The sequence below is a fragment of the Tamandua tetradactyla genome, chromosome 15 (genome assembly GCF_023851605.1).
Source record: "Tamandua tetradactyla isolate mTamTet1 chromosome 15, mTamTet1.pri, whole genome shotgun sequence".
NCBI lineage: Eukaryota > Metazoa > Chordata > Mammalia > Pilosa > Myrmecophagidae > Tamandua > Tamandua tetradactyla.
In genome coordinates, this window is record NC_135341.1 from 28242799 (window position 1) to 28270274 (window position 27476).

The 27476-nt window shown below is 41.9% G+C and overlaps 1 protein-coding gene and 1 long non-coding RNA gene across 7 annotated transcripts in view; one reads left to right on the top strand and one right to left on the bottom strand.

Annotated features, from left to right (window-relative positions):
- The window catches only part of ARHGEF3 (Rho guanine nucleotide exchange factor 3), a 390935-nt gene that overhangs the window by 174148 nt on the left and 189311 nt on the right, over positions 1–27476 (top strand). The gene's annotated exons all lie outside the window — the stretch shown is intronic.
- The window catches only part of LOC143657032 (uncharacterized), a 106035-nt gene that overhangs the window by 74309 nt on the left and 4250 nt on the right, over positions 1–27476 (bottom strand). The window contains exon 2 of the long non-coding RNA XR_013162721.1: positions 15792–15905. This is a non-coding gene — a long non-coding RNA (uncharacterized LOC143657032). The remainder of the gene's footprint in view (positions 1–15791; positions 15906–27476) is intronic.

Below are 27476 nucleotides of genomic sequence, written 5' to 3' on the forward strand. Positions count from 1 at the left end.
TGCACATTTATTGAAAAGACTTTTTCTGTCCCAGTTCAGTGGATTTGGGGACCTTGTTGAAGATCAACTGACCATAGCTTGGTGGTCTGTCTCCACACTTACCTTTTATGCCAGTACCATGCTGTTTTGACCACTGTGTCTTTGTAATAAGCTTTATAAATAGGAAGTATTAACCCTCCTACTTCGTTCTTCCTTTGTAGGATATTTTTATCTATTTGAGATTCCTTTACCTTTCAAATGAATTTGATAACCAGCTTTTCCAAATCTTCAAAGTAGGCTGTTGGAATTTTGATTGGTATTGCCCTGAATCTGTAGATCAGTTTGGGTACAATTGACGTCTTAATGACATTTAACCTTCCTGTCCATGAGCAGAGAATGTCTTTCCACCCTATTTAAATCTTCTTTGATTTCTTTTAGCAATGTTATATAGTTTTCTGTGTATAGGTCCATTACATCCCTGGTTAAGTTTATTCCTAGATCTTTGATACTTTATTTGCTATTTTAGATGGAATTTTTTCCTTAATTTTCTCCTCAGTTAGGTCATTGCTTGTATATATAAACATTACTGATTTTAATACATTAATCTTTTATCCTGCCACTTTGTTGAATTTTTTTACTAGCTCAAATTGTCATAGATTTCTCAGGATTTTCCAAGAGTTGTATCATGACATCTGCAAATAATGAAAATTTTACTTCTTCCTTTCTGATTTGGATGCCTTTTATTTATTTTCCCTTACTGATTGCTCTAGCTAGAATGTCTAATACAATGTTCAATGATAGTGGGGACAGAGGGCATCCTTGTCTCATTCCCAATCTTAGGGGAAAGGCTTTCCACTCTCACCGTTGAGTAGATGCTGGCTATAGGTTTTTCATATATGCCTTTTATGAATTTGAGGAAGTTTCTTTCAGTTCCTCCCTTTTGAAGTGTTTTTATCAAAAAAGGAAGCTAAAGATAAATCCTGAAATGCAGAGGACCCAGCCTCTCCGAAACATCAACTAGTTCCCTCCCCCTATCCCATATTATGACAGCCCCTTCCAACATGAAAAAGTTAGAATGGAAGGAGCCCAAATACCCCTAAAGAGTGGGAGAAAGATCAAAGGTGATGGTGGAGTTATACAACGAAGGTAGGATTTAACAAATGGGTATGATTGCTGAATCATTATATTGATATTTCTTTTAGTCTCCAGTATCTTAGAGCAGCTAGAAGTAAAAACCTAAAATTGTGGTATTGTGACCCATACCAAACTCTGAGATCTATTCTACAACCAGTTGTTGCGGTGTGTGCTTTGAAATTTATTGCTTTTTGTATATATGTTATTTTTCCCAAAAAGCCCACTAATTGTGATAATAAATCCACAGCTATATGATGAAAAAAATATGGAAGAAAAAATTTAAATTACCAAGTGTTGGTAAATGCCATGTTTAGAAGTGTAGGCAACAGAAAAAAGTGATTAGATGCTCTGAACAATCAAATAACCTTAAGACTAAAATGAACTTAACTAAAATGTGTTCTTGGCCCCATGGAGTTTTATACAAACATACATATATACATGTACTCATGCATGCACACATACACTCTGCACAATATATAATCATACATTGGTTCAAAGAAAAATCACAGCTCATAAAATATACCAAATTATAGTAAGCTTAATGCCATAACCAGTTAAATCACAGATGTTCCTCATGACCCACTCCCACCAAAACCATAACATTTCTGGGGCCTCTGCCTTCCCCAGTTCTTCATAGCTAAGTTTATTAATATATCTTCTGCATGAAGGTCCAGCAAGCTGTACTTCCTAGACAAACATATTGAGACCCACCATCTGGTCAAGTTCAATATCCAAAAGTGTGCCTGTGTGGCTCCCTGGGTCATCTTTGCTGACACTCAGACCTGAAATTTTGCATTCCCATTATATGGCTCTCTTTGTCCTACTGCTGGACTCCTCTTTTGATTTGTAACTCCTGTTAGATTTCTACCTGTTTCCTGCACCCTAACCCAATGGGCACCTAAATAGATAGGCCTCCTGGGGCATGATCCCCCCAAGGCCATATAATGTGTGAGGATCCCCTGCCCCAATGCTTAGCACATAGGTTGGACCCCTCTTCTCTGCCAATGGAAGCTGAGGTTCTGACTGTTGAGTGACTCTACCTAAGTTTTCTTCTTCCCTGAACACAGTATCTTATCAGTGCTAGATTACTTAGTTTTTCTGGTCTACAGTGAGTCTCAGTTGAATCACAGGTTCATCTATCTCCTCACTAGCCCCATGTTGCCAAAGTATCACTACTACTACTGATTATGATAACAGTTAATGCATTACTGAATTCTAACCAAGTTCCAGGTAGCATGATAAGCACTTCTCAAGCATAATCCTTACCATAAACCTGTAAAATTGGTACATAATAGATGCTCAAGAATTATATGAATAAATTAATGAATGAATACTATTAGTGTCCTCATTTTACAGATGAGAAAATTAAAATTGTAGACTCATAAAACTTAAGTGGTTTGCTCAAAGTCACATAGCCAGTAAGTGGCAGAGCTGGAACACAGACTTCTAACACCGTCTAACCTGCACTCTGAACCTTGCCTCCTGCACTGTGATACTTTGTACACACCACCTGAGTTATAATGACAAGCCATCAACCGCCTCCATCTCTCTTATGTCCCATTCTTGCATTAGTTCATGCATCAAAGAAATGGGACATGTAAAAATTGTTCCATGACATTCAAAATCAAACTTCAAATGGTAGACAGACACACTATATAGACAACAATGAGAAGTGTATTCAAGATAGAAAAAAACGCTTTATTGCTTGTGGTGGTTTTAAAACATAGTCTCAAATTATATAAACAACTCCCATCTACAGGTGGGGTCTGTGCCCCTCCTTTTTGAATCTAGGTGGACTTGTGATTGCTTAGAACAATTATTCTCTAACTTCTGAGACTAAGTCAGAAAAAGCTGTCAGCTTTTCTACCTGGTCTTCTTTGGATGCTTGCTCTAAAGCTTGCATCCTCATCATATAAGAAGTCCAGCTACCAAGAAAAAACAAACAAAACAAAACAAAACAATACAACAACAACAAAAAAGAAGTCCAGCTACCCTGAGCCCGCCATGCTGGAGCTCAATTGACAGTTCCAGATGGACTACCAGCCAAATGAGTGGGCCATCTTGAACATCCAGTGGAGCTGAGCCATGAGAAGGTTGCAGCCCTAGTTAAAGTCTGATAGCAACCGCATTAGACACCCCACGTAGAAACTGCCCACTTAAGCCTTTCGTGAAGCGTTTACCCACAAATTGTGAACAAATAAAATAGTTGTTTTTAAAAAAAAGTGAATGCTGAATTTTGTCTAATGCTTTTTTGGCATCAATCGATATGATCATGTGATTTTTCCCTTCGATTTGTTAATGTGCCGTGTTACATTGATTGATTTTCTTGTGTTCCTTCATCCTTACATTTCTGGTAAAACCCCACTTAGTCATGATGTGTAATTCTTTTAATGTGTTGTTGGATTCGATTTGCTGGTATTTGGTTAAGAATTTTTGCATCTATATTCATGAGGGAGATTGGCCTGTAGTTTTCCTTTCTTGTAGCATCTTTACCCAGTTCTGGTATTAGAGTGATGTTGGTGTCATAAAATGAGTTAGGTAGTGTTTCTTTTTTCTCAGTTTGTTGGAAGAGTTTGAGCAGGATTGGTGTTAGTTCTTTTTGGAATGTTTGATAAAATTTCCCTGTGAAGCTGTCTGGCCCTGGGCTTTACTTTGTAGGAAGATTTTTGATGTCTTATTGAATCTTTCTACATGTGATTGGTTTATTGAGATCTTCTATTTCTTCTTGAGTCATGTGGATTGTTCATGTGTTTCTAGGAATTTGTCCATTTCATCTAAGTTATCTAATTTGTTGGCTTATGGTTGTTCATAGTATCCTCTTATAATTTTTTTTTTTATTTCTTCAGAGTCCGTGGTAATGAACTCCCTCTCATTTCTGATTTTGTTTATTTGCATCCTCTCTTTTTTCTCCTTGTTAGCCTAACTAGGGGTGCATCAATTTTATTGATTTTCTCAAAGAACCAACTTTTGGTTTTATTGATTCTTTCAATAAAAGAATCAATAAAATTTTTGTTCTCCAATTCATTTATTTCTGCTCTAATCTTTGTTCTCGTCTTCTATTTTCTCTAGGGTTAGTTTGCTCTTCTTTCCCTAGCTCCTCCAGGTAAACTAAGTCCTTGATTTCGATCTTCTTTTTAAATACAGGCAGTTAGGGTAATACATTTCCCTTTCTGCACTGCCCTTTTCACATCCCATAAATTCTAATATGTTTTATTCTCATTTTCATTCAACTCCAGCTGTTTACCAATTTCTCTAGCAATTTTTTCTTTGACCCACGGATTTTTTAAGATTATGGTATTTAATCTCCATATATTTGTGAAAGTTCTGGTTCTTTGGTTATTATTGATTTCCAGCTTCATTCTGTTGAGAACAGAGAAAGTGCTTTGAATAATTTCAATCCTTTTAAATTTTTAAGCACCAGTTTTGTGCCCCAGCATATGATCTATCCTGGAGAAAGTTCCATGAGCACTAAAGAAGAACGTATATCCTGGTGTTTTGGGGTGTAATGATCTATATATGTCTGTTAGGTCTAACTAATTAATCAAATTGTTTAAGTTGTCTATTTCCTTGTTGATCCTCTGTCTGGTTGTTCTATATATCGAGGAGAGTGGTGTATTGAAGTCTCCTACTATTATTGTTGAAATGTCTATTGCTCCCTTGAGTTTTGCCAATGTTTGCCTCCTGTACCCTGGGGCTCCTTGGTTGGGAGCATAAACACTTATGACTGTTATTTCTTCTTGGTGAATTGTCCCTTTTATTAATATATAGTGTCCTTCCTTATCTCTTATGATGTCTTTAATTTAAAGTCTATTTTGTCTGATATTATTATAAGTACTCCTGCTTTCTTTTGGTTACAGCTTGTATGGAACATCTTTTTCCATCCTTTTACTTTCAATCTATTTGTATTCTTGGGTCTAAGATGAGTCAGCAGCATATAGATAGTATATATTTCCTCTCTCTTTTTTTTTTTTCACCCTCTCCTCCCTCTCCCGTCTGGCTCTCCCTCCTCCTCCCTCTCCCGTCTGGTTATCTCTCATCTCTGTATCCCGCTCTGTCAGGATGTCTGTTTGCCTGTCTATTGATCAATCCATTCTCTAAACACTAGAGCGTTGGTTTTATACATCATGGTTCTCAAACACTTAATACTGCCATGGACATTTCCAAGGGAAAAAAAGAGTTATTCAGTTATATAACTACTTTAAGTGCGGTTACCAAGTTCAAGAAATTTAACATTGACAGAAAGCTCACAGCCTATAATCTAACTATCTCATCTGTCCCGTTGATGTCCCGTTGAGCCTCTTCTCCTCCCTTGCTAGATCGCAGTCAGGGTCATGTATTGCATTTAATTGTCATTGTCTTTTCAGTTGCTCATTCTTTTCTAAAATTGTGGGAAGATATGTACAATATAAACTTTCTCATCTCAGCCACTCCCAAACGTAGCATTCAGTGGGATCAGTCACACTCACTATGTTGTGGTACCCTCGCCCCCTTCCATGATTAAAACTTTTCTACCTCCTCAAATAGAAACCCTACATCATTGTGCATTAACTACCCATCCCCCCTGCCACCACTCCTGGCAGCCTGCACTTTAGTCTCTGCCTCTGTGAGCTTGCATAGTACATATTTCTTAATCCATTCTGCCAATCTTTATCTTTTAATTAATGAGTTTCATCCATTAACCTTCAAAGTTATTACTGTAAAGGCATTTCTTGAATCTACCATCTTATCCTTTGTGTTTCATTTGTCAGATCTATATATTCTTTTCCCTCTTTCTCTTTTTATCCTTTAAGTTGCCCTTCCTGGTACTCTTCAATTCTGTGTCCTCCTCTACACCTCCTTCTCCTGTCATTTTTTTTCAGCCAACAGAACTCTCTTTAGTATTTCTTGTAGGTCCAGTCTCTTATTGACAAATTGTCTCAGTCTTTGACCGTGAAAATTTTAATCTCTCCATCACTTTTTTTTCCCTGCTGCATTGGCAGGCACTGGGAATCGAACCCAGGTCTCTGACAAGGCAGGTGAGAACTCTGCCTGCTGAGCCACTGTGGCCTATCCTCTCTCCCTCACTTTTGAAGGATAAAGTCTTTCTCTTTCACTGCCTTCTCACCTCCATGGTGCCTATTGAGTAGTCTGAACTGAGCCTTATGTGGCTTCCCTTGAATGTGTTGAGTCACTTCTCTCTTGCTGCTTTCAGGACTTTCTGCTTCACTTCAACATTTGATGGATTGATTAGTATGTGTCGTGGAGTAGGCCTATTTGGATTATTCTCTTTGGGGCTCATTGGGCTTCTTCAATTTGCATATTTATGTCTTTTATAAGAGTTGGGAACTTTCCCCCATTATCTCCTCAACTAATCTTCCGAGTCTTTTACTCTACTCTTTTCCTTCTTGGATAGCGATGATTCTTAATTTGTGCACTTCATGTTGTCCGTCATTTCCTGGATCTGGTTCAGTTTCTTCCATCTTTTTTGCCATTTGTTCTTTTATGCATTCAAATGCAACTGTCCTGTCCTCTAGTTCACTTATTATTTCTTCTGCCTCTTCAAATCTGCTGTTGTGTGTCTCTAATACATTTTTAATTTGGTCTACAGTATTTTTCATCTTTGTGATGTCTGCTATTTTTCTATTTACTCTTTCAAATTCTTCTTTATGCTCTTCCAGTGCCTTCTTGATTTCGTTATGTCATTGTGCCAACCCACTGAAATTAGTTAGGAGATTTGTATGGATATCTTTAATTAGTTGTTTCAGAGTGTCTTCTCCAGTGTTTTAATTTGGTCATTTGACTGGCGCTGTCTGCCTGCATCTTCATGTGCTTTGTGATTTTCTGTTGGCTTCAAGAAATTTGATTATCTTGATAGCGTTATTTTGTAAGTTGATTTCTCTCAGTCATCTAAGGTTTTGTATTTGCTTGGATTTGCACTGAAGGTCTCCTTTTGTACTTGGGGGTGAGCAGCGTGTACCTCAGTGGGATTCCACCTGTGGGTCTGATGGGACTAGTAGCCCCCAGACTCCTGTTTGGAATGACCTTGGATTGTGGTACTGGGTATGTCAGCTGCCCCTGTTCATAGCCCATATGGAAATGCCTGCCAGCTAGGCATGATATGGGGCACAGGGCAGGGCACGGGGCACAGCGTGGGGGTGTGGAGTACATGTGGGATTGGCACAAGGCACAGGGCACAGGGACAGGGGCTCAGGGTCTGAGGCATGGGTAGGGTGTAGCATGGGGCAGGATGCAGGGTGGGCCCAGGGTGGTGAGAGGCAGCATGGGGCTAGGTATAGGACATGGGTGTGCCATTATGCTGGGCATGGTGGGGCAAGGCACAGGGTGGGATTGAGGTATGCTGGGGGGCAAGGCGTGGTTGTACAGGGGTCAAGTACACAGCTTATGGGGGGAGCAGTGCACATGCTTGTGTGGTGCATGAAGGGGCTAGAGGCGTAGCATGGCTTGCTTCTTCATCCCCACCTCTGTGTCCTTGCACTCCTCGGGCTCTGGGCCTCCTTATGAAGATGGGAGTAGTATGCTCTGTGTACTCAGTGGATGGTCTCTGTGAGCAGAGAAAGCAAGTTTACTGGCTTCCAGGTTTCCCAAGGGACCTCAAGCTGTGGAGCTGAGGGGCCTGATCTCCCAGGCTAGCTGCAAGGGTAGGCACTTTCCAGGGTGCAGCCTCTTATCTCTGGTGGAGTCCTGATAGAGCCCACTCACACTGTTCGCTACATTCCGATTCCTCAGCCTTTTCATCCAGCACCTCCCTGTTAGTGTGGAAGACTCTCTCAGGTCACTTGTACTCTGGAACTGCTCTCCCAGTCATTTTTCTGTCACTTCTCTAATTGTTCCTTAGAGCAAGGTTGAACTCAGCCTATCTTATTCAGCCATCTTCCTGAAAGTCCCTGATGCCATATTTTTCTTTTTTACACTTATCTTCCCCCTTTTGGTCAGGAAGGCATTGTTGATCCCATGGTGCCAGGGTTAGACTCATCCCTGGAAGTCATGCCCCAGATTTTCAGGGAGATTTTCACCCCTGAATATCCATGTCCCACATAGTGGGGAAAGTAATGATTTTCCTTGCAGAGTTGGGCTTAGAGAGAGAGGCCACATCTAAGCAACAAAAGAGGTTTCCTGGAAACAACTCGTAGGCATTGTTATAGGTAGTCTTAGTTTCTCCACTACAGAAATAGGTTTCATAAGGGCAAGCCACAAAATCGAGGGCTTGGCCTATTTTCTTGGGAGTCCCCAATGGTTGAAAGGGTACCCCGGCTTTCCCAAATGGGAAATTTAATAGTTTCATAAGTTTTCCCTTTGGACCCTCAAGGAAGTCTACCAATACTTTTTAATTATCAGCCCACCATAGTCTGAGATGTATCCTATATTACATTAAACTATACAGAATTACAAGGCCTTGTTCACAGTCTGGACTCTAGGAGTTTGGGTTGTTTAAATGAGCTATCCAGACAGGTTGATTTAGATTGTGTGTTACAGAAAATTTAGGTTCTAGACAAAATAAACTTCTCTGCCTTTGGCCTCATACAATAGGTGAAGGTCTAGAGTATATACCCCATCATCTTTTACCCTGTATTATGATTTACCTTAGTCTTAGGTAGATTGACTTCGTTTTTATCTCTAATTGAGGCCTGATCTTACTTTCAGTTGCTTTACCTGTTATTATATATAGCTATGCTATCTTTCAGGGCTGAAGCACTCCATTTCTGGGTCTTAGGTGTCATGGAGTTACTCAAAGTTTGGGGAAATATCAGCTGATATATATATAGCTCAGTGTCTCAGAATCTAGAAATACACTTACAACTTGAGACTGTGTGTGGCTGTTATTAGGGCTTACAATCTAGGTTCATATTTTCTTATAAGTATTTCCTGAAAGAGACCTTAGTATATTTGTTCTTTTGTTTCTGGCTTATTTCGTACAAGACATTGTCCCCAAGGTTTATTCAGTTTGTTGTGGGCCTCTCGACATCCTTCCTTTTTGTAGCTGCACCATATTCCATCATATAAATGTATCACAGTTCACCATTCTGCTTCCTAGTCATTTTACCCTTTGGCTTCATCTATTAGGCATCATGGGTAATGTCCAAAATAAATAAACCATGTCTTACAGTATCCTCACTTGGTTATACAATCAGCAGGACTCAAATTTTAGACAATTTTCAATGGTGCACAGTGACAAAGAACCGACAAACACAGCATCATCAAATATCAAATCAAAGCAACTGTCCCTCCCCTCCTCCCCAATTAGTTGCCCCTGATAGTGCTGTGGTACTGCTGATGTCTTCCTGTTAATTATTGGCCATAGCATAATGACATTGACTTTTTGGAGAGATAAGACCAGTTGTTTGTGGAATGTCTCACATTTGGATTTATCTGATCACTTCCCTATGATGTCATTTAACTGGATCCTCTGTCCTTTTCATATTTCTTATAAACTGGTAATTTGGATCTAATGACTTGATTTGTTTCAGATTAAATACTTTGGGGCAGGAAAATGTCACAAAGGATGGTGGGTACTTGCATCCCATTGGGAGACAAACAGTGCTGGGTTGTTATTAGTGGCACTGACTTGGCTGCACGGGGTAAATGTCAACGAGAGTCTAATGTCTGAGTGAGGGGTGACTCCACCATAGATTCCTTGGAAGATGTGTTAGTGAGCTCTTGGCCATGAACCGGCACTTGCTCCATTACCTCAGTGTTTAATGAGGGAATACACACGTGCAGGAATCTATGAAGAATGCCACCCTGAGAGCGTGGACTTCTCTCTGCAGTTGGTTTCATCCTTTTGCTCTTGCTGCCACTGCATTCTGTGGCCTCTGCTGCCAGTGTCTTCTCCTTGCACATGACATCTTGGCTTTTCATGATGCCAGCTCTGATCCAACCATATGTGACCTTTCGGTGCTCTCAGTCTTAAAGCCAACAGGATACTCTCAGTTGCTTTGTCCCAAAATCCCTTAGAAACAAACTCTGATTGCATCAGTTCATCTTTTTCTGCACTGGGCATTACAATTTGTGAAAAAGCTAGCTCTTAGAAGGTCTTCCTCGCCTCTGGCCTAGCCATCTCTGGCCAGAGAGTCAGGGTCAAAGAAAGCAGCCATTCACCCACTTGGACAAGTATTTAAGCCTCTTTGAGACTCAGTTCCCCTGTCTGTAAAATGTGTCTAGCTCATAGATTCATTGAGATGATTAAATTATTAATGCAAGATATTTAGCATCAGCTCTGTGACATAGTAAATATTCAATGAATGCTTTTTTCCCAGTTATTACTATATTATCTCATTAGTCATGGGCCTACCCACTCAGCAGTAGCTATAGGTAATACTGGAGAAAATGGGGCAGATTTCATGAGAAGGGGAATTGGGGATAATGTCCCCAAGCATTTCTCCCATTTTATAGAGTAATAAATTTAGATTCTAGATTATGAGGGAATGAGTCTGGACCACTTTTTCTTTATATGTCTGTATCATTAAATTAAAAAGACATCCCTGATGCAAATGGAAATAGGTGTAGGGTTAGAGGAAGGGAAATAATCTTGTAAAAAGATTATTTTTTCTTTGTAAAAAGATTTTTTCCAACTTTTTATATAGTAAAAAAAGTTAACTGTAGGGTGGGCCATGGTGGCTCAGCAGGCAGAGTTATCGCCTGCTGTGTGGGAGACCCAGGATCAATTCCCGGTGCCTGCCCATGTGAAAAAAATTAAAAAGTTACTGTATACTTTAAATGTAGTCTGGGTATGTTCTTGAACATTCTGATTTATTCCTTCTGATAAGTCTTGGCTTATGGTAATTCAAATCTTATTTATCTTCTGAAGTTTGGCAGCGGATTCAGTTCTGAATTTATTTTGTTTGCTTCTGCCTGTAAGCGAGGTGGGGTTCTCGCTGCTCTGTCACAGACTGGTACTTGGAACTGACTACTCTTGGTTTCTTAATCATGGCCCCATAGATGCCCAATAAAAACATCAGCAAATGACCACATTCTTCGCATGTTTGTGGTTTTGATGGTGTTTTTATATGTGAGAAAAATTAGTGTCTTGTATGGAAGGATAAAAGAAAGTTATTTTGAAATTGAGGGGACACTTGAAATCAGTGACTTCAGCAGGTCTGCCTAAGGATTGGAAATATTTTTAAGTATCAATTTTCACTTGCAGAATCAATCAGCCTTTTTTACAATGATAGCTGGGAAGTGCTGGTGAGGTGCTGCAGGAGGGATACGCCAACAGATGCCCAGTGGCTGTGCTGGCCGTCTTTCTGGAAAGCAGTTTGGCCATTTGTGTCAAGAACTAAAAACACTGGCCCAATAATTCTCTCTTGTGATAAAAGAGAGAAGATGCCCATTCTGTAGGGATCCATCTTAAAGTCACTGGAGATGTGGTTAAAATTTATGCACAAAAGTATCTAGTGTGGCAGCAGCTATAAGGATAAAAAAATATGGAAAAAGTCTAAATATCCAAGAATATGGGACTGTTGGTGTAAATTACAGTTTATCCATGTGAGTGAATATTTCGCAACATGAAAGAGTATTTATGATGAGAAGATGTTTACGGTCATGTTTTTAAAAAGCAGGAAACAAAATCGTTTATGTAGTAATGATTCTGGCTATTAAGTAAAATGCATTTAAAAAGACTGAAGGAAAAATCTGTTGATATTAATAATCGTTTCCTCTCAGTAAGGGCAGCTGTAAGAAACATTTTTGTCTTTGTTTTGAGTTTCCCAGGTTTCTACAGAGTGCATACATTATCTTTATAATCAAGGGGAAGCAAAACTGAGGAAAGAAGACAATTATTTGAAATGTACGTTTGAAGAGGGGGTCTCGGGGTTTAAAAAGAAAAATCACCCCTGACAGGCAACAAGAATAAATCTAAGTCAGAAAAGCAATAAATTGGTGTGAAGTCCCATGGTTACTTAAGAAGGAATTTTAAAATATGGCATCTGTTTGTAGAGGAGTTACAAATGTGAGGACTTGGTAAAGGTGAGCTTAGAAGAATTTTGTCTTCCTTTTCTAAAGGAAAAAAAATCCATAAATCTTCCTTGGATATTTGAAAATGAAGGAAAACTCCCATAATAAGAATGAAAACTGTGCACTGAAGACAAGGCTGTAAAAGCAATCACCCCAGACAAAAGAATTAGTATTCCAGAGAATCAACAGGTAACTCAGACACATCTTACTGAGTTGGGTCCACATTACTTTATGGGTACTGGATGATAGTTTGGAATACATTGAAACATCGCTTTGTATTTTTCCCTAATGTGGCAGTCTGTGGGTTCCTCCTCCTGACTTTAATTTATTGTGGAAACTCAGAGGACTACAGATGGCAAAATTGTTTCAGGTGTTTCAGGGTGCAAAAGATAACTTGATTTTTTAAAAAAATACCCTCCGCCCCGCAGTATGTTTCCTACCTTGGAACTTGTGTAACTACAACCCTTTTCTAAGGTGTTTTTCTTGGGGACCCATCAGTAAGTTCCTATCGCCAAATCCTAAAACTTCCCGAGGAGGGAAGAAGCTTGGGTTTTAGACTGTAATATTTTTTTCTGCGTCTACAGAAATGCACAAATGGACAGGATTTGCTGTTCTTGAAACAGAATGAAGCCTCCTGCTTCCTGTTCTTTCTGTCTGGATGTCGTGTCTTTTTCCCCCTCTTTTAGAAATGTACTTTATCTCATTATCCAGAGTGACTAAGAGGTCTTCCATATGCGCCACCGAAATACTTGTCCTCGATTTGCTCTTCTTTTTTCTCCCAACACCTGTTGCTCAAGAAGTGACTTTTTGTTTTGTTTTGTTTTTGTTTTTGTTTTTTACTATTATTATTACTTTTATTTCTTTTCTCTGTATTAACATTCTATATCTTTTTCTGTTGTGTTGCTAGTTCTTCTAAACCGATGCAAATGTACTAAGAAACGATGATCATGCATCTATGTGAAGAAGTGACTTTTCTATCGTGTTTAGTCGTTCTGATGTGGTTCACCAAATTCTCTATATTGGGCATAATAATTGAACATCATCTCTCTAATAAATACCCAATTCCTTCCTAAATTTTTCTATTTTGGGGTTTTTATTTGAAGACTCAGGCTGCCTATTGTATCTCTTATGTGTGATTGCATGTTATGGCATGGCACCAAATTTCATAAACATATTAAGAAATATTTCCACACCCAAACACAAAGGGCAAGTGTCAGAAAAGTGCAGTGAACAAGACAAGGAAGAAGATCCTTACTGTGATGCAGTAAACAGTGCAAATTCAGTTTTAGTAGTTCTAGTCCAAAGATCTCTGCCTACTGATGTATGTTACTGGAAAAAAAAAATAGGTTTCTGGGTCTTTTCCCCTCACCTGCTTTCCTTTCCATACCCATTATAACTGGTTTTATTTCTGAAAGAACCCAATCTCAAAAGTCTCTGGTTCTTCTCTGGAAGAACCCAATCTCAAAAGTCTCCCTCTGGGAAGAGCTGTATTTTCACCTGTTGTTAATTGTGTTAATTTAAACAAACTCATGCAACCCTTGTTGCTTACAGTCACAGGGTTCATTTTTTTTGCTGGCCCAGCGGGGTTGATGTTGGCAGTGGCGAGGAGATACTATCAGCAATTCATTGTGTACTGTTTGCATAACAGGACAGGGCAGCCAACTCCAGCCAGTGGAAAAAAAAATGCGTTGGTTTAGTAGAAGGATTTTATTAAAGTGCCTGTCGGGTTGGGAAGGCTGCAGCCTGACTTTGATGCTTTGGTCCCCTTCACCTCGGAGGAACGAGGCTATTCCAGAAACTTAAGCCAAGGGAAGATCTGTGGGATTTTTCCCAGTAAATAAGCCTCTCAACAAGGGTTCCCTTCAACAGCAATCATCCTGTCATTACCAATAAGACAGCTTGGAAGAGGTGAGGTTTGGGCAAGAGCCTGGAAACAAGGACTTTAAGGATAATAGTGCTCGAGTTGACTTCTTTCCTCTTAGAATGGAGTTACCACTTGACGGTGGGACTGTAGAAACATAGGAAGTGTGGTTTCTTGATCTACTTATTGCTGCCATTAGCATGTCTCCATGAAGGTTCTTGGACGTGGTCCGTGGCCCAGGAGACCTGGGAATCGATTGGAACTGCAGATTCTCAGCCCCTGCTCATCTCCTGAATTAGAACCCACATCTTACCATGTTCCCCAGGTGCTTTATAGACCTTCTAAAGTTTGAGAAACTCCTGTTTTTAGGGCAGTCAGGAATCAGCTTGCAGATTCCATCTACTCAGTAGAGGTTTCCTGTGAAGGTTTTCAGTCAGTATTTGGGCCCATGGAAATCGACGTGTGGCTTGCCTGCTTTCTCTAGTAAGAGAAAGTAGGGACATGATAAATTGCAATTAACTAGTACCCCTGAGTCTAGCCTCTTGCAAACAAAATTATGAGTAAAATCCCTCTGCGATTCAAACATAATAAAAGAAGTAAGATTTTAAATTCTGGTATCTTCCACCATCCTCCTGCTGCCCTGAAGTAGCCAAATCATAGCATTCTTTGATCATGACCCCTGTAAGGCAGAGGATGGATTTTTCTCGCGGCGTGCACATAGGAGGCCTCCGATCTTGCTCATGTCCTGTGATGTCCCGGCAGCAGTGGCTGTCACGTCCTTACATTTGACTCCAAGGTAAGAGAGCGACTTGCGATAACGGAGCGATGTCCATTGCCCCTCCTCACCGAGGCCCCTGTCGTGTTATGTAACGCGCTTCCTGCCTTTAATTATTTACCGGTATTGCCCTGCCTGTGCACTGTCCTGGCTGCTGTTTTCTTTGTTCTGCTGCAGAGGAATTTGACCTCTCCGGGGTTTAAATCAGGCTCAGCCCTGGCCATTTCTTGGCCTGGTTTTTCCTCAGGTGGCACTTGGCTGGGGGGCAGAGGCACATTTTCCAAACCCCGCTGCGGCTTACTTAGTCTAATATGTCTTCATTTCGGGAGAACTGGGGCAGGGGCTAAGCTGATTACAGGGCTCAAGTGAGGTCCTGAGTACATTTCAGATTCGGAATGCAAATTGTTGTCTGCAGTAATTATAGTTTGTGCCAGGGCCCTGCTCCTCCCCCGGGGTTATTTTCCTGGTGCAGAATAAGCAGCTTTGTGCTTACAAAGCGGGAGGTAATGAGGGGGAGAGGGGTGCTTAGGGACATTAAGGAGTGTTTTAAGAGCTATCTCCGGGCCCTAGTGGGAGTCAGACAGCCACAGATGTGCCGACAGACCCAGGGTGCCGCCACTAACAGGCTCTGTGACCCGAAGCAAGGAACTCAACCTCTGAGCCTCAGGGTCCTTCAGCAGAGGGGCTGCAGCGCATCCCTCTCAAGTGGCGCCGGCCTGCAGAATTGAGGGCAGGCTTAGAGTACTGGCCGGTGCTTACATTTCCTACTAGTGTCAGTCTAGCTGTGTGCCCTTTGGCGATTTGCCTAACCTCTCTGAACTTCAGATGTCCATTTTCTCCTTTGTAAAATGGGATGATAATTTTATGTGGTTCTCAGGGTTACTGGGAAAATTATATGAGAAAAAAAATTGAGAACTAGTGCCTGGCACAAACTTTGAAGTGAAAACTGTTATCCACTTTGCAGAGGTGAGGAAATCAAGGTTTCAATGGTTAGGTGATTTGTCTAAGGTCTATGGCTCTTATGTGGTACAGCCAAGATTCTGACCCAGCAAATCAGCTCCAGGGGCCATGTCAGGTAACAGGGACACTCACCTGAATGAAGGTGGTTAGGAATCATTGTACAAGTGCTGCCCAGGTGCCTGCTCTTTGGGCCTTCTTCCTCCTTGTATGCTTCATTTTTGTTGACAAATTCTTTCTGAAATTGGGCTAAAGCAAATAATAACATTATAGGAACAAAGTCGATATATATTACACTTATATACATATTACACTGTTATTTATGTATGCTATATAACATGATAAATATTACATATAATGTATAGTAATAATAGCAGCCACAGGTATTTGCAAATAGCAGTTGGAAATATCCTAGCCACTGTCAGCATTTGTACTTATTTTTGGTTGTGCTCACCTGGGGCCTCTTGTCCTTGATTTTGCTGCAGAGTTACCATTTATCTTCTGCAGTCCCCAGGAAGCTGCTATTTATTTTTTACCATGTGCCAGGCATGGTTCTAAGTGCGTTACTTGATACTCACAGCAACTTTCTGTGGCAGGTGCTCCTAACATCACCATTTAACAGATGGGGAAACTGAGGCACAGAGAAGTTAGTGAGTGATGGCGCTAGGATTTGAACCAGGTTGTCTGGTCCAGAATTCCTATTCCTAACTCCTGTTCTAAACTCCATTTATTTTCAAACTACTTTCCGGATGCTTTGCCGTCACGAGCTTGGCTGGCTTGAGTTCCCTGACATCCTTGGCTGCACACTGAGCATGCCGTCCCCCTGGGCCCGTGAATCTCTGCTGGCTCACCTACCCTGGGTGGGGGGAGTTTGGCAGACCCCTCCCCCTGGCCCCCCGGTGCTCATTCAGCCTTCTCACACAGGAGGTGCTTTGTGCTTCAACCACTTACATTTTTACAAAACTCAAAATCAGCCTTTCATTTTAATGATGACACAACCCAGAAGTGAGGTTCTTGTTATCACGCTTGGGAAATCTGGGCAGAGGTGACTGGAGTTGTAAAATCTAGAATAGGGGGAATTCCTTGTTTTCTTCATAAATTACCAATGTGAGAGCTCTGTGTAATTTCACCTTACAAACGGAAATGGCTGCACTTAACTCCTTCTGTTGGAAGGACAAACTGGTCTCACCTCTCGTCAGCAAGGAGAAGCAGTCAGGGACCATGGCAATGGAAATTTTATTAAAAAAAAACCAATTCCTGGGTTTTAGTTCAGGTATTTATGTATATGTCCTTTAAAATACGTAGGAAGTAAATACCAAAACATCTCACAGTATTATAGAGCCATAACTATTGATCTTGACAAAAAGAATGTGTATCTGGTCATGCAGCTGGCCCCCCTTTCCTTCAGGATAGAGTTGGAATTCCTCTCCTGGTTCCAGCCATCTCATCTCCCAGCCTTCCTGCCCTGTCCGCATGTGGGACCATCTTCCCACATCCCTAAAAGCCATCCCCTTCCTCACGGTTCTCCTTTTTTTCTGCTCTTTCTCCCTTCAGCCTGGAAACTCCTACACATCCTTCAGAGACCCACACAATGGTCTCTTGGGAGACCTGAGGATTATCTCTAGCTCCTTCCCCCATGTTCCCAGTGCGCCAAGACTGGGGAACTCATCGGGTTGAGCAGTAAACATTGTTTGCAAGTCCACTTCCCCTTTGGCCTCTGAGCAACCTGGTGGGATCTTTGCATGCCGAGATTTCTCTTGAGTGAAGGAGCCCCGCCCCACCCACCCCCCATACATTAAGCTGTGGCCCAGAATGTACTTATAGTAATGCAGCTTCTGACACACCCAGTTCTGGTTCTGACTTCCAGTATTCTTTCCTTCCTACTAAACCAATTTCCCTATAGCAGTGGTTTGGCTTTAAAAATGATACTTTTAATTCTTTTCTATGTTTTAAATTGCCCTGTGAGTAGTTTCCTCTCTTTTTTACAATATCATATTGAGGCACGAGAATCCTTCATGCATAAGAATTAGGATAACTGAATTACTTGGCCATGACCTCACCCCTATATTTGGTACCTTGAAATGTTTTCTGAGCTCCCTACTTCCTTCTCTTTCACTCTTCCTCTTTTTGTCCCCCACTTTGCTTCTTTTTTCCTTTTACTTCAAGGAGGAAAGCAGGGTTGCATTAGCCTTTTCCGCCAGGTGTCCCCAGACGTATCACTGTTCCAGAGAAAGATAAACAGCATGATTTCCCCGAAGACATAGCAGTCCAGAGACAAATATGCAGTGAGAGCATGAGAGGGTACTTAATGTTGAAAGCAAAGGCTGATGAAAGATTGTGATCTGGTCTTAAAACAAGATGTCCCAACCCATGGCATGTCCTTGCCTTGGGAGAGGTGGGCCTCCAAGTTTGTGCAGCCTCTAGATGTGCCCCTGGGGAGGGGCGGGACATACCAAATGGCCTGTGTTCTTCATCGAGACTGGAACCCTGGCACTGGTCCATGGGGAAACAATAACAGCAGCCACAGAAAGTGGTAATTTGAGGACAGGTTGTCTCCATGTTGGTAAGGATGTTTTACTCTGGTCTCTGGATGTGACGTTTAAACATGTGCCCCATGGAGAGAGTCATCACCCCCCTTAGACAGTAATGAGTCTGCTTTGCAGTACACAGACCCCTGGGTGTACACACATCAGGCTGCATTTCTTCCCCGAGAATGGTCCATGGGTGTAGACAGAGCACCAGGTGGGACACTGGAATGCTGGGCTGTAGGCTCCATGAGAGCTGGGCTGTCCCCAGTGTCTGAACCTTGGCCAGTGTTTTCTCAGTAGTGCCAGGCGACTGCCTCGATGGGCATTGAGCTGATGAGCCCACGCTGCAGACCTTGGTCCCAATCCCTATTCCATCACTGCCAAGCTGTGCACCTTGGAAAACTTCCTAAGCCCCTCTGAGCCTGTTTCCTCATCTATAAACTAGGCATAATAACATTTTATCTGCGTGGGGTTGTCATAGAACTAAATGAGCTTAGCCTAGTGTCTGGCAGAGAGAAAGCCCCCAATTGACAGTGGTTGCTATTATTATTAACAATGAAGTTAATTAGTCACAGGACGTGATAAGTGCTGGAAAGGAAGTCCGCAGGGCATTATGGTACCGAATCTGCCGATGAGAGGGTGTGGGGTGGGTGCTTTGGACAGCCTGATCAAGGAAGGCCTTCCTTACACGGAGACCTGGACGGTGAAGGGGTGGCTTCTGCTATGTGAAAAGTTGAAGGGAAAAGTTTTCAGACATAGGGAACAGCAAGTGGAAAGTCCCTGAAGCAGAAAAGAGCTTAACAGGACATTAGAAAGTGTGAGTAGAGCTTGAGAGAAGGGAGGAGAGCAGAAGGCGGTGAAGTTCAAGACAGAGACAGGGGCCACTTAATGCCTTGTAGGCCAAGGGATGGGGTCTGGGTTGAATTCTAAGCATGAAAGCAGCCATTCAGTGCTTATGCTTAAATTCATTCGATGGGATTGGTCTCTAGATTTCTTCAGCTCTAGCCCACCCTGTCTCCTGTGTGTACACGAACTAACCCCTAGCAATGAAACCCAATTCTGGCTGATTTAAGCAGAAGAGGAACTTATTAAAGGATACAGGGCAATCCAGGGAATTTCTGGAAGGATGAGGGAGGCAGTGACAACCCTCTCCAATTACACCACCAAAGTGTTCCTACATTGACACCACTGCTGCTGCTGCTGGGTGGGTGTAGGCACATGGCTTGCACCATCAGTGCTAGTTACAGAACCAGGGCCACTCAATCTGCTGTCACTGCTGTGCCTGGAAGCTGCACCAGCCATCACCCCTGCTGTCCTGTATCCCACCTTCTGATGCAGACTGGGGTGGGAGCATTGGGGGTTGGCTGAGCCTAGCTCATGCTCCCTTGCTGTATAGTTACAAGGGAGCCTGGGAAAGCAAGTATGTGGCATGCTCACCTCCTTCCGTAGAATGTGGGCTCTGCTTCATGAGCTGGGGGCTTCCCCAAACCTAGAAATAGGGTTCAGCTGCAGGGCAGCGAAAGGGTTGCAAATATTCCTCATAGCGGCACATGGAGTAAGTGACACATTTAGCCTCAGTACTGTTCACTTACTAGGTGGCGGTGCTTGAAGAAAGGCCTGACTGCTTAGGCAAGGACTAAAAAAAAAAAATGATGATGATTTGGAAGCAACTATTTCTCTATCTGATGAGAGGCTAGGCACTATTAAAAAATCAGTTGAGTTTGTGCAGGTGTGTGGGGCAACATTTCTCCCATGTTTATCACATTTGCATTCCTGCTGGAAATGCCCTAGCCATTGTTAATGCTTTTAATTGCTTCTTGTGGCCACGTGGGACTTATTGTCCATGGTTTTGTTGCAAAGTTTATTGTTTATCTAATTCAGTATCCAGGAAGCTGCATGCGGAAATCTCTCAGCCTTACCAGGAAGTCTGACTTATAGGGGCAGCGTGAGAGGCAGAGCCCCAACTCGGAGGAGGCACTGAGTTTCCCTTGAGGGTCAGCTTCCTTTGGGTGGGAGCTGGAGGCCTTCTCTGTTAGCTCCTGTATGTTTTGCTGGTTTCCTGTGTTTGGTGATTCGTTTTTTATTCAGATTTAAGGAGAAAAGTGACAACATTTATTTTTCATGTACGCATGGTTACTCACAAAACAAAACAAAAAACACTTTCGATGTTTTTTAGGCAGCATGAATCCTTTTAACTCAGTTTTGCACGTACGCTTTTCAACCCCTTGGTTATTTTCCTGGAGGTTTTTTCATTATGTGTTTAACTTTTTAGGAGGACCCAGGGATTTCAGAGAAGTCAATATTATAACTTTTGAAAAGTAGATGTGACTTATGTTTTATCTCTCTTCCCAATTTTTCCCTACTGGAAGAAAGAGAGGAAATGGGAAATTGCTTATTTCCATTGCCTTTTTTATTTTTATTAGATGCCCAGTTGACGGTCCTTATTCAAATCAGGGCAAAATCAGAACCGTCTGTTTCAGGTTTGGTACCAACTTTTCAACTTGCTAAGAGGAAAATTTGAATCAGTGTCCACAGTTATATCAAAAAGTTTCCTCTTCTGCTAGAAAAAATTAAGTAAAGAATTTATTACTGTGCTTTTGTAATTTTTTCCTTTACATTTTATTATGGAAAAATTAAAATCTGTACAAAAATAGAAAGAATGATATGATCCCTAATGTCCCTATCATCCTTTGCTTTGCTTTATACAAATATGTCAGTATCAACTAGCCCTCCCTACAATCTCTTGAGAGATGAAGAAAATATCACGCCTGTTTTACAGAAGAGGAAACTAAGGGTCAAAGCAGTGAAGAAGTGGCTTACCAGGTCATTCAACTAGTAAAAGGCAGAACCCAATATCACAGAGCTCCCTTATTAATTATCCCAGCCAGAAATTATCCCTAAGGAACAGTGAGGAACGTTTTAGTAGAAATCATTTTTGCTTTTGCTGTATATGTTTAACGCCGAAATTTAGTTTGTCAATCCTCCTGAGTACTCACATATTGCACCCCACCCCATATTCAGGTTCTCCATTTCTAACCAGTACTGACAGTAGAAATCCAAATATGAAGTCTCATTTCTAATTAAGGAAGCTCTTTGGCTGATAGATATCAGCAAATCTGCTTTTAAATCTTTCTTCTTCCTAAGAATCGGTCAGAGGTCAACAACCCCTCAGAATTTTACTTTTAGCTGACAGTAGAATGAAGGGGACTTGACAGTCCCTTGAAAAAGCCGTAGCCGGGGTATTCCTGTTTCTAGGAAAGGAATCAAATAAGCTTATTTGCACGCAGCCCCAGCCTGCTCTGTGCTGAAATTCTTCAGCTGCCCTTGCTGTGTTGGTAAAAGGTGGGGACTCCCAGAGAGCAGGCATGCTGCTGCTTCACAGTGTACATCCACAGATGGCTTTCCTTTCTTTCTTTTTTAAAACAGCTATCTATGTATCAGTTGCTGAAATAACGCGAGCAATTTGTTTATAAAAGTTAAGATTTGTTTAGAGAGAACAAAATACAGTGCTCAAGCAATTGCTACCAGCAAAATAAACTCTCAAGATTAGCCCTGATTAGCAATCCGTTGTTAAGTGTCACGTTTGAGTCTCATTTATTTAAGTTCTGGTGTGGAAACCATAGATGAAGACTGTTCTGTTTGTTCATTCTTGACCTTGGATAGCCAGTTCTGCTCTCACGTTCTTATTATCTCATGACCTTGTTGAACTGGAATACTAAGCAGGAGGGCTCTAGAAAAGTGTCTACATTTTCAAATGGTAGAAGTCCCTTCACTTAAACCATGTTGCATCCAGTTACCCCTGGCCTGGGCTTGGATCAGGTGCCCCCATTTAACCACAGTTCTTGGTGGGGGGAAGGGGAGAGTAGTTGTTCAAGTTTTACTTGAAACCACATTTTCTGCACCGAAGTTTAGATATGAAGACATTGAATGAAAGTGTATGACCACCAGTGAACTCCGGGCTCTACATAATTTGAAATTCTTTTCATTTCTCACTGGCTTTGTGACTCCCTACTAATCTAGTAACACCAAAAAGTGTCACCATATCTCCCCACCTCAACCATAGCATGCATTTTTGTTATTTCTTGGTCTCGCCTGAATGCAACTCCAGCCTTAGATATCTAAGATCTATGAAATAACAGTTTTCTAACTCTGAAACCTGGGTAAAATCAGTGTGTAATGTGCTATTTTCAGTTGGTTACTGCTTCCATCCAATTTCTAATGAGATTGTTTTACCACCTGTTTTCAATTCAGTTTGTGAAATTATTTAAATACCTACGGTATCAAATGGGATATAGTCAGACACCCTAAAATTCCCTTCCAACTCTGAGGTTTTATGAAATCTGTGGTTTCTTAGGTGGAAATAGGAAAGAGAACCAGAAAAAAATTCAGATGGACCCAATGTCCATCAACAGATGAGTGGTTAAACAAAATGTGGTATATCCATTCAATGGGGTATTTTTCAGCTATAAAAAGGAATGAGGTTCTAATCCATCCTACAGCATGGATGATCCTTGAAAACATTATACTAATGAAAGAAGCAAGTCACAGAAGAATAAATATTGTATGCCCACTTAAGTGAATTATCCAGAATAGGCAAATTCATAGAGACAGAAAGTAGATTAGAGGTTGGGGGGGGGGCGTCGGGAGGGGGAAATGGGGAGTTGATGCTTAATGGGTTCAGAGTTGCTGTTTGAGGTGATGAAAAGGACTTGGAAATGGTGATGGCTGCACATCACTGTGAAGGTAATTGATGCACACACTGAAAAATCATTAAAATGGCCTATTTTATGACATATTTTTACCACAACAAAATGGAACAAACACAAAACTTGAAGTTCCTAATATGATATGGTCAAAGACCCTGAAATTCCCTTCCTACTCTAAGGTTTTATGGAATCTATGATTTCTTAGGGATAAATAAGAAGGAGGTTGAGGAACCAGGATAGTACTCCATTGGAAAGAGTGACTGTTACCTGCCAGTGTTTAAGGAAGAAATACTACCCAAATTTGACCATTTTATTTTATATAAATAAAATTCTCACAACCCTGATGAAGACGCTTCTTATGAGATCTTTGGTGAAGAATCTTTGGTGAAGAACCTAGAGCTTCTCTACAGAACAACGTCCCTGAACAGGGAGCACCGCTGTTCAGGTCCCAGCGAGGCCAGGAAGCCAGCAGTGTGCCCTGGCTCGGTCTGGTCTGGGTGCTGATTTCTTTAGTGGACAATAGATTGTCTCTCGCTTGGAGAGCAGGAGCTTGTTTTTGCATCGTAGGTGCCTTGTGGGTAGTTTCACATGACTCAGCTCTTCACACTTGTGCCTTGAGGACATATAGCCCCCAGACTTTTATAGTGTTGTTTTTTTGTAATATTTCCCTCTAAATTATATAAATTTTATGTCGGATGAGGGTGAAGTAAGGCTTTAAAGAGAGGCTTTTATCTCTGAGAGGCAAATGAATTGTCCCATTCCTGGGCGATCCTTGTCTGCAGTTGTCTGTTGTCCAACCTTTGCTGTATATTGAATCTTGAATATCCTCGGGCAGGTTTCTGGCTGTCTATTCTGGGCGCAGTGTGCAGGCAGCACGTGCTCAGAAGTCAGACCGCCGGGCTTCCACCTGTGACCACGCCGCCTTCAATCTCTGCACCGTGGGCAGGCTCACTTCACCTGTTTGAATCTCAGTTCTTTTAAATTCATAAAATAGAGATAATATTAAGGCCTTCCTCGGGACAATTGTGAGGATCAAATCAAAATAAAAATATTTTCACATCAAAATATCAAAAATACGCAGTCACTGTTTATTCTTCCTCCAGTACCACATCATTTTAGTAATGGTAGGTCTATGATGCTTTAATATTTGCATACAGGTAACACCTTCATCAAGAGTTAAGTGCTTACCGTTGGCAGAAGTAGTAAGAATGAGCAGCTTGAGAGATGACATTTCAAGTACAGTCTTTCATGTTTGCTGACTGCCCCTAGGACCGTGGCTGAGGGGTTAAGGGACTTCCATATCATGGCAGTATGAGGTCTAATGTCCGTAGGACGTGGAAAGATGTCTTGGATGTTAAGTGAAAAAGTAGAACAATGTTATTCCATTAAAAAATAATAATAACGTATTATACCCAGTGTGGTAGTTAGATTTAGTTGTCAACTTGACCAGGTGAAGGCACCTAGTTCTGTTGCTGCGGACATGAGCCAATGGTACGTGAACCTCATCTGTTGCTCATTACATCTGCAGTCGGCTAGGAGGCGTGCCTGCTGCAATGAATGATGTTTGACTTAATTGGCTGGCACTTAAATGAGAGAGTACAACATAGCACAGCCCAAGCAGCTCAGCATACCTCATCTCAGCACTCGCAGCTCAGCCCAGGCCTTTGGAGATACAGAAAGAAATCACCCTGGGGAAAGTTGTTGGAACCCAGAGGCTTGGAGAGAAGGCCAATAGAGATTACCTTGAGCCTTCCCACGTAAGAAAGAACCTCAGATGAAAGTTTGCTGCCTTTCCTCTGAAGAAATAACAAAATAAATCCCCTTTTATTAAAAGTCAGTCCGTCTCTGGTGTGTTGCATTCCAGCAGCTAGCAAACTAGAACACCCAGCAACTTGTGTGCGTTTAGAAAATGCCTGGACAGATTCCCACCAGGGGTTGGCAACTGGAGTTCCTCAGTCAAATTCAGCCAGCAGCTGTGTTTTGTGTGGCCAATATTTTTAAATGATGCCAGCATTTAAACCCTGGGAGATTTTATGTAAAACCTGGAATGTGGGCTTTCTCTTGAAAAAACTGGAACGTCGGGTCATCCTGCGCTAGTATCCTTCACAAGCTGGAGCTGCCTGCACTTGCCCTGCTGAGTGGGGACACATGCTGGCTGGGGTGCTCCAGTACCCACCTGCCTTTCCATTCAGGTAACTTCCCCTTGGCCCTGAAGACCTTTGGGTCTGTTACCCCTTCATCTACACCTGGCTCTAACACTGGTATCCCTTGGCAAGTAGGATTGGGTTGGAGGAAAAGGAAGGTCTTTGGGGAGACTCGCTTTTTCTTTATATACTTCTGTAAGATTGTGTTGTGTTATAGTGATAGTGTGTTTTTGCAAAATTGAAAAACTAGTTGGAATCCATGTTAGAAAACTCTGTAGAATCTTAGGTGCCATATAGAGAAAATCCACATTTCTTTTCCTTTATGAGCTCCCATTGTAAAGCTCAAAATGGACTTGAACCCTGCCAATCAAGAACCTCTTATTACTGAAGTTCTCCTCTGGAGGTTCCTTCTTCATGGATGGATTTTATTACTGGAGTTGTTGCTGCTGGTCACAGCAGAGTAATCAGAGGAAATGGTGCCCTGTTCTATCCTTCCTTTTTGCAGTTTGCACCAGCATCTGCTATTTTGCTCTCCTTTCCTCCCCATCTACTCTGCTACTTGCCCTGGGAGCCCACTCAGTTTTCACCTCTTTCATGAAGTGCTGCAGCCCACAGGTTTCAGTTCTTTTTTTCTTGTTCATAGTCAACAGCTAGAAGATAGATTTAATCATTCTTGGATCAGTTCATTAATTCATTCAAGTGTCCCCCATACCACCCCCATGCACCCCATCCCTGCCCAGTCAACTCTAAAAATCCAGAGTGGTCATCCCACATTTCTTTTGGATACTGAGGTGAACAGGGCCTTGATGGCTGGGTTTCCACAAAGTGGCTTGTTTGCAAACCCTCCCAGAGAGAAGTAGCTGGGCTTGTAGGAGTCTCCATTGGTCTTCCAAGAGATAAACATTCTTCATTAGCTGAGGAGCTGCCTGAGCTGGCTCACCTCAGGTTGTTTACAGGCCTGCACAAATTCAGGACCCTTCCTTTGCAGGAGGCTAGAGTAAGGGACCTTCTTAGGAACAACTTCCCTTCCCCTTCCCCACCAGCTACCACTTAACCCAGGCTTGCTTTGTGGGGAGTCAAGCCTTGGGAAATAGGGGATCCCAAGGAATATCAGAACCCCACTTTTGGTGGGCACAGCTACTATATTTGACACATAGTACTGAGCACCTCCTGGGTGCCACACCTGGTGGATGACACATGTGGGACCTGAGGTGATCCAGATTCTTGCCTGAAGGGCTTAAGCCCTTTCACATTGATTTCACTTCCTTCTTTCTTCAGACAGATGCGACCCCCTCATGTTCCTTGAAGCAAGACCCGAACTGTTCAGAGCAGTACTCCAGACCTACTAAAGTACTTGCATTTCTTCCAAAGCACCCTGTGGTCCTACCCCCCTGCTGAGTGCTCTTGCCAGTTCCTTCTGCCTAGAATGCCCACCAGAACTCTGCTCGCATGTCTCTTGTTCGAAAAAACCTTCCAAAACTTTGGCCCCATAAAATTGCATTTGCCAGGCTCAGTTCTTCCTTGCTCTTCTCAGCACATTTTGCAAATTCATAGCAGTACCACCACAGCCTGGCGCATCCTTCCATAGTAGCTGGGGACAGAGGATGCCCTTCAGAGGCCAGGCCACTGGCCTGTGAGAATAGGGAGAACCTGCTTTCTTTTAAACTCTGAAGTCAAGTCTTGAATTTAATCTCCTTCTGTTAGGAGAGAAGCTTGTTTAAATGCACCTACCTCTCTTTGCTTTACTCAGGGGCTAAGGTAGGCAAACGTCTTTAAAAATCTGAGCAATTGTAAGAAGGTCTCAGGAAACCTTGGGCTAAATCTTTGTAGCTAAAACAATTTTTTATAAAATTTTTGCAAGTCAAATACTAACCCATTAGGAAGCTAAAAAAATTGCAAACTAACCTGGGATCAGGTCTCATTGGGTGATACCCACTGCCCTTGCAAGGAGGGTTAAGGCTTTGATTTGTTTGTGAGGAGGGGTTGAACAAGGCAAAGTTTTCATTTCAAATCTCATAGTCCATTGTGAGACAGTCTACCTCTCCCAAGACGTCTAGGTTTTGTAAAAGTCAGGAGACTCGAGCAGGGTCTGTCAAGATAGCCAATTCATAGAATGAAGTGCCAGTCATGGGATATTTCCATAATAACTGAGGAGCGCAGTAAGCCCACTTGGTATCCAGGTCAAAAGCCGAAAGGGTGGTTTCCAGAAGCAGCTATTTTGAGGGGAATCTGAAAGGAAGAAACCATGTTTTGCCAAGGGAGTAAAAAACAATACGAAAGTAAGAAAGAAACGGATGGGTGTGTGGTTGCTTTTAAATTGGGATTGGTTGCGGGCTCTGTATCCTGGAAGGGCTACTGACTCTTCAGTGAGGTTCAGGTGAAACATCCATTCCTCTGAACCCCCAAAGCTCTCCCTCCAATGTTCCACCTCCTGGCGATGGT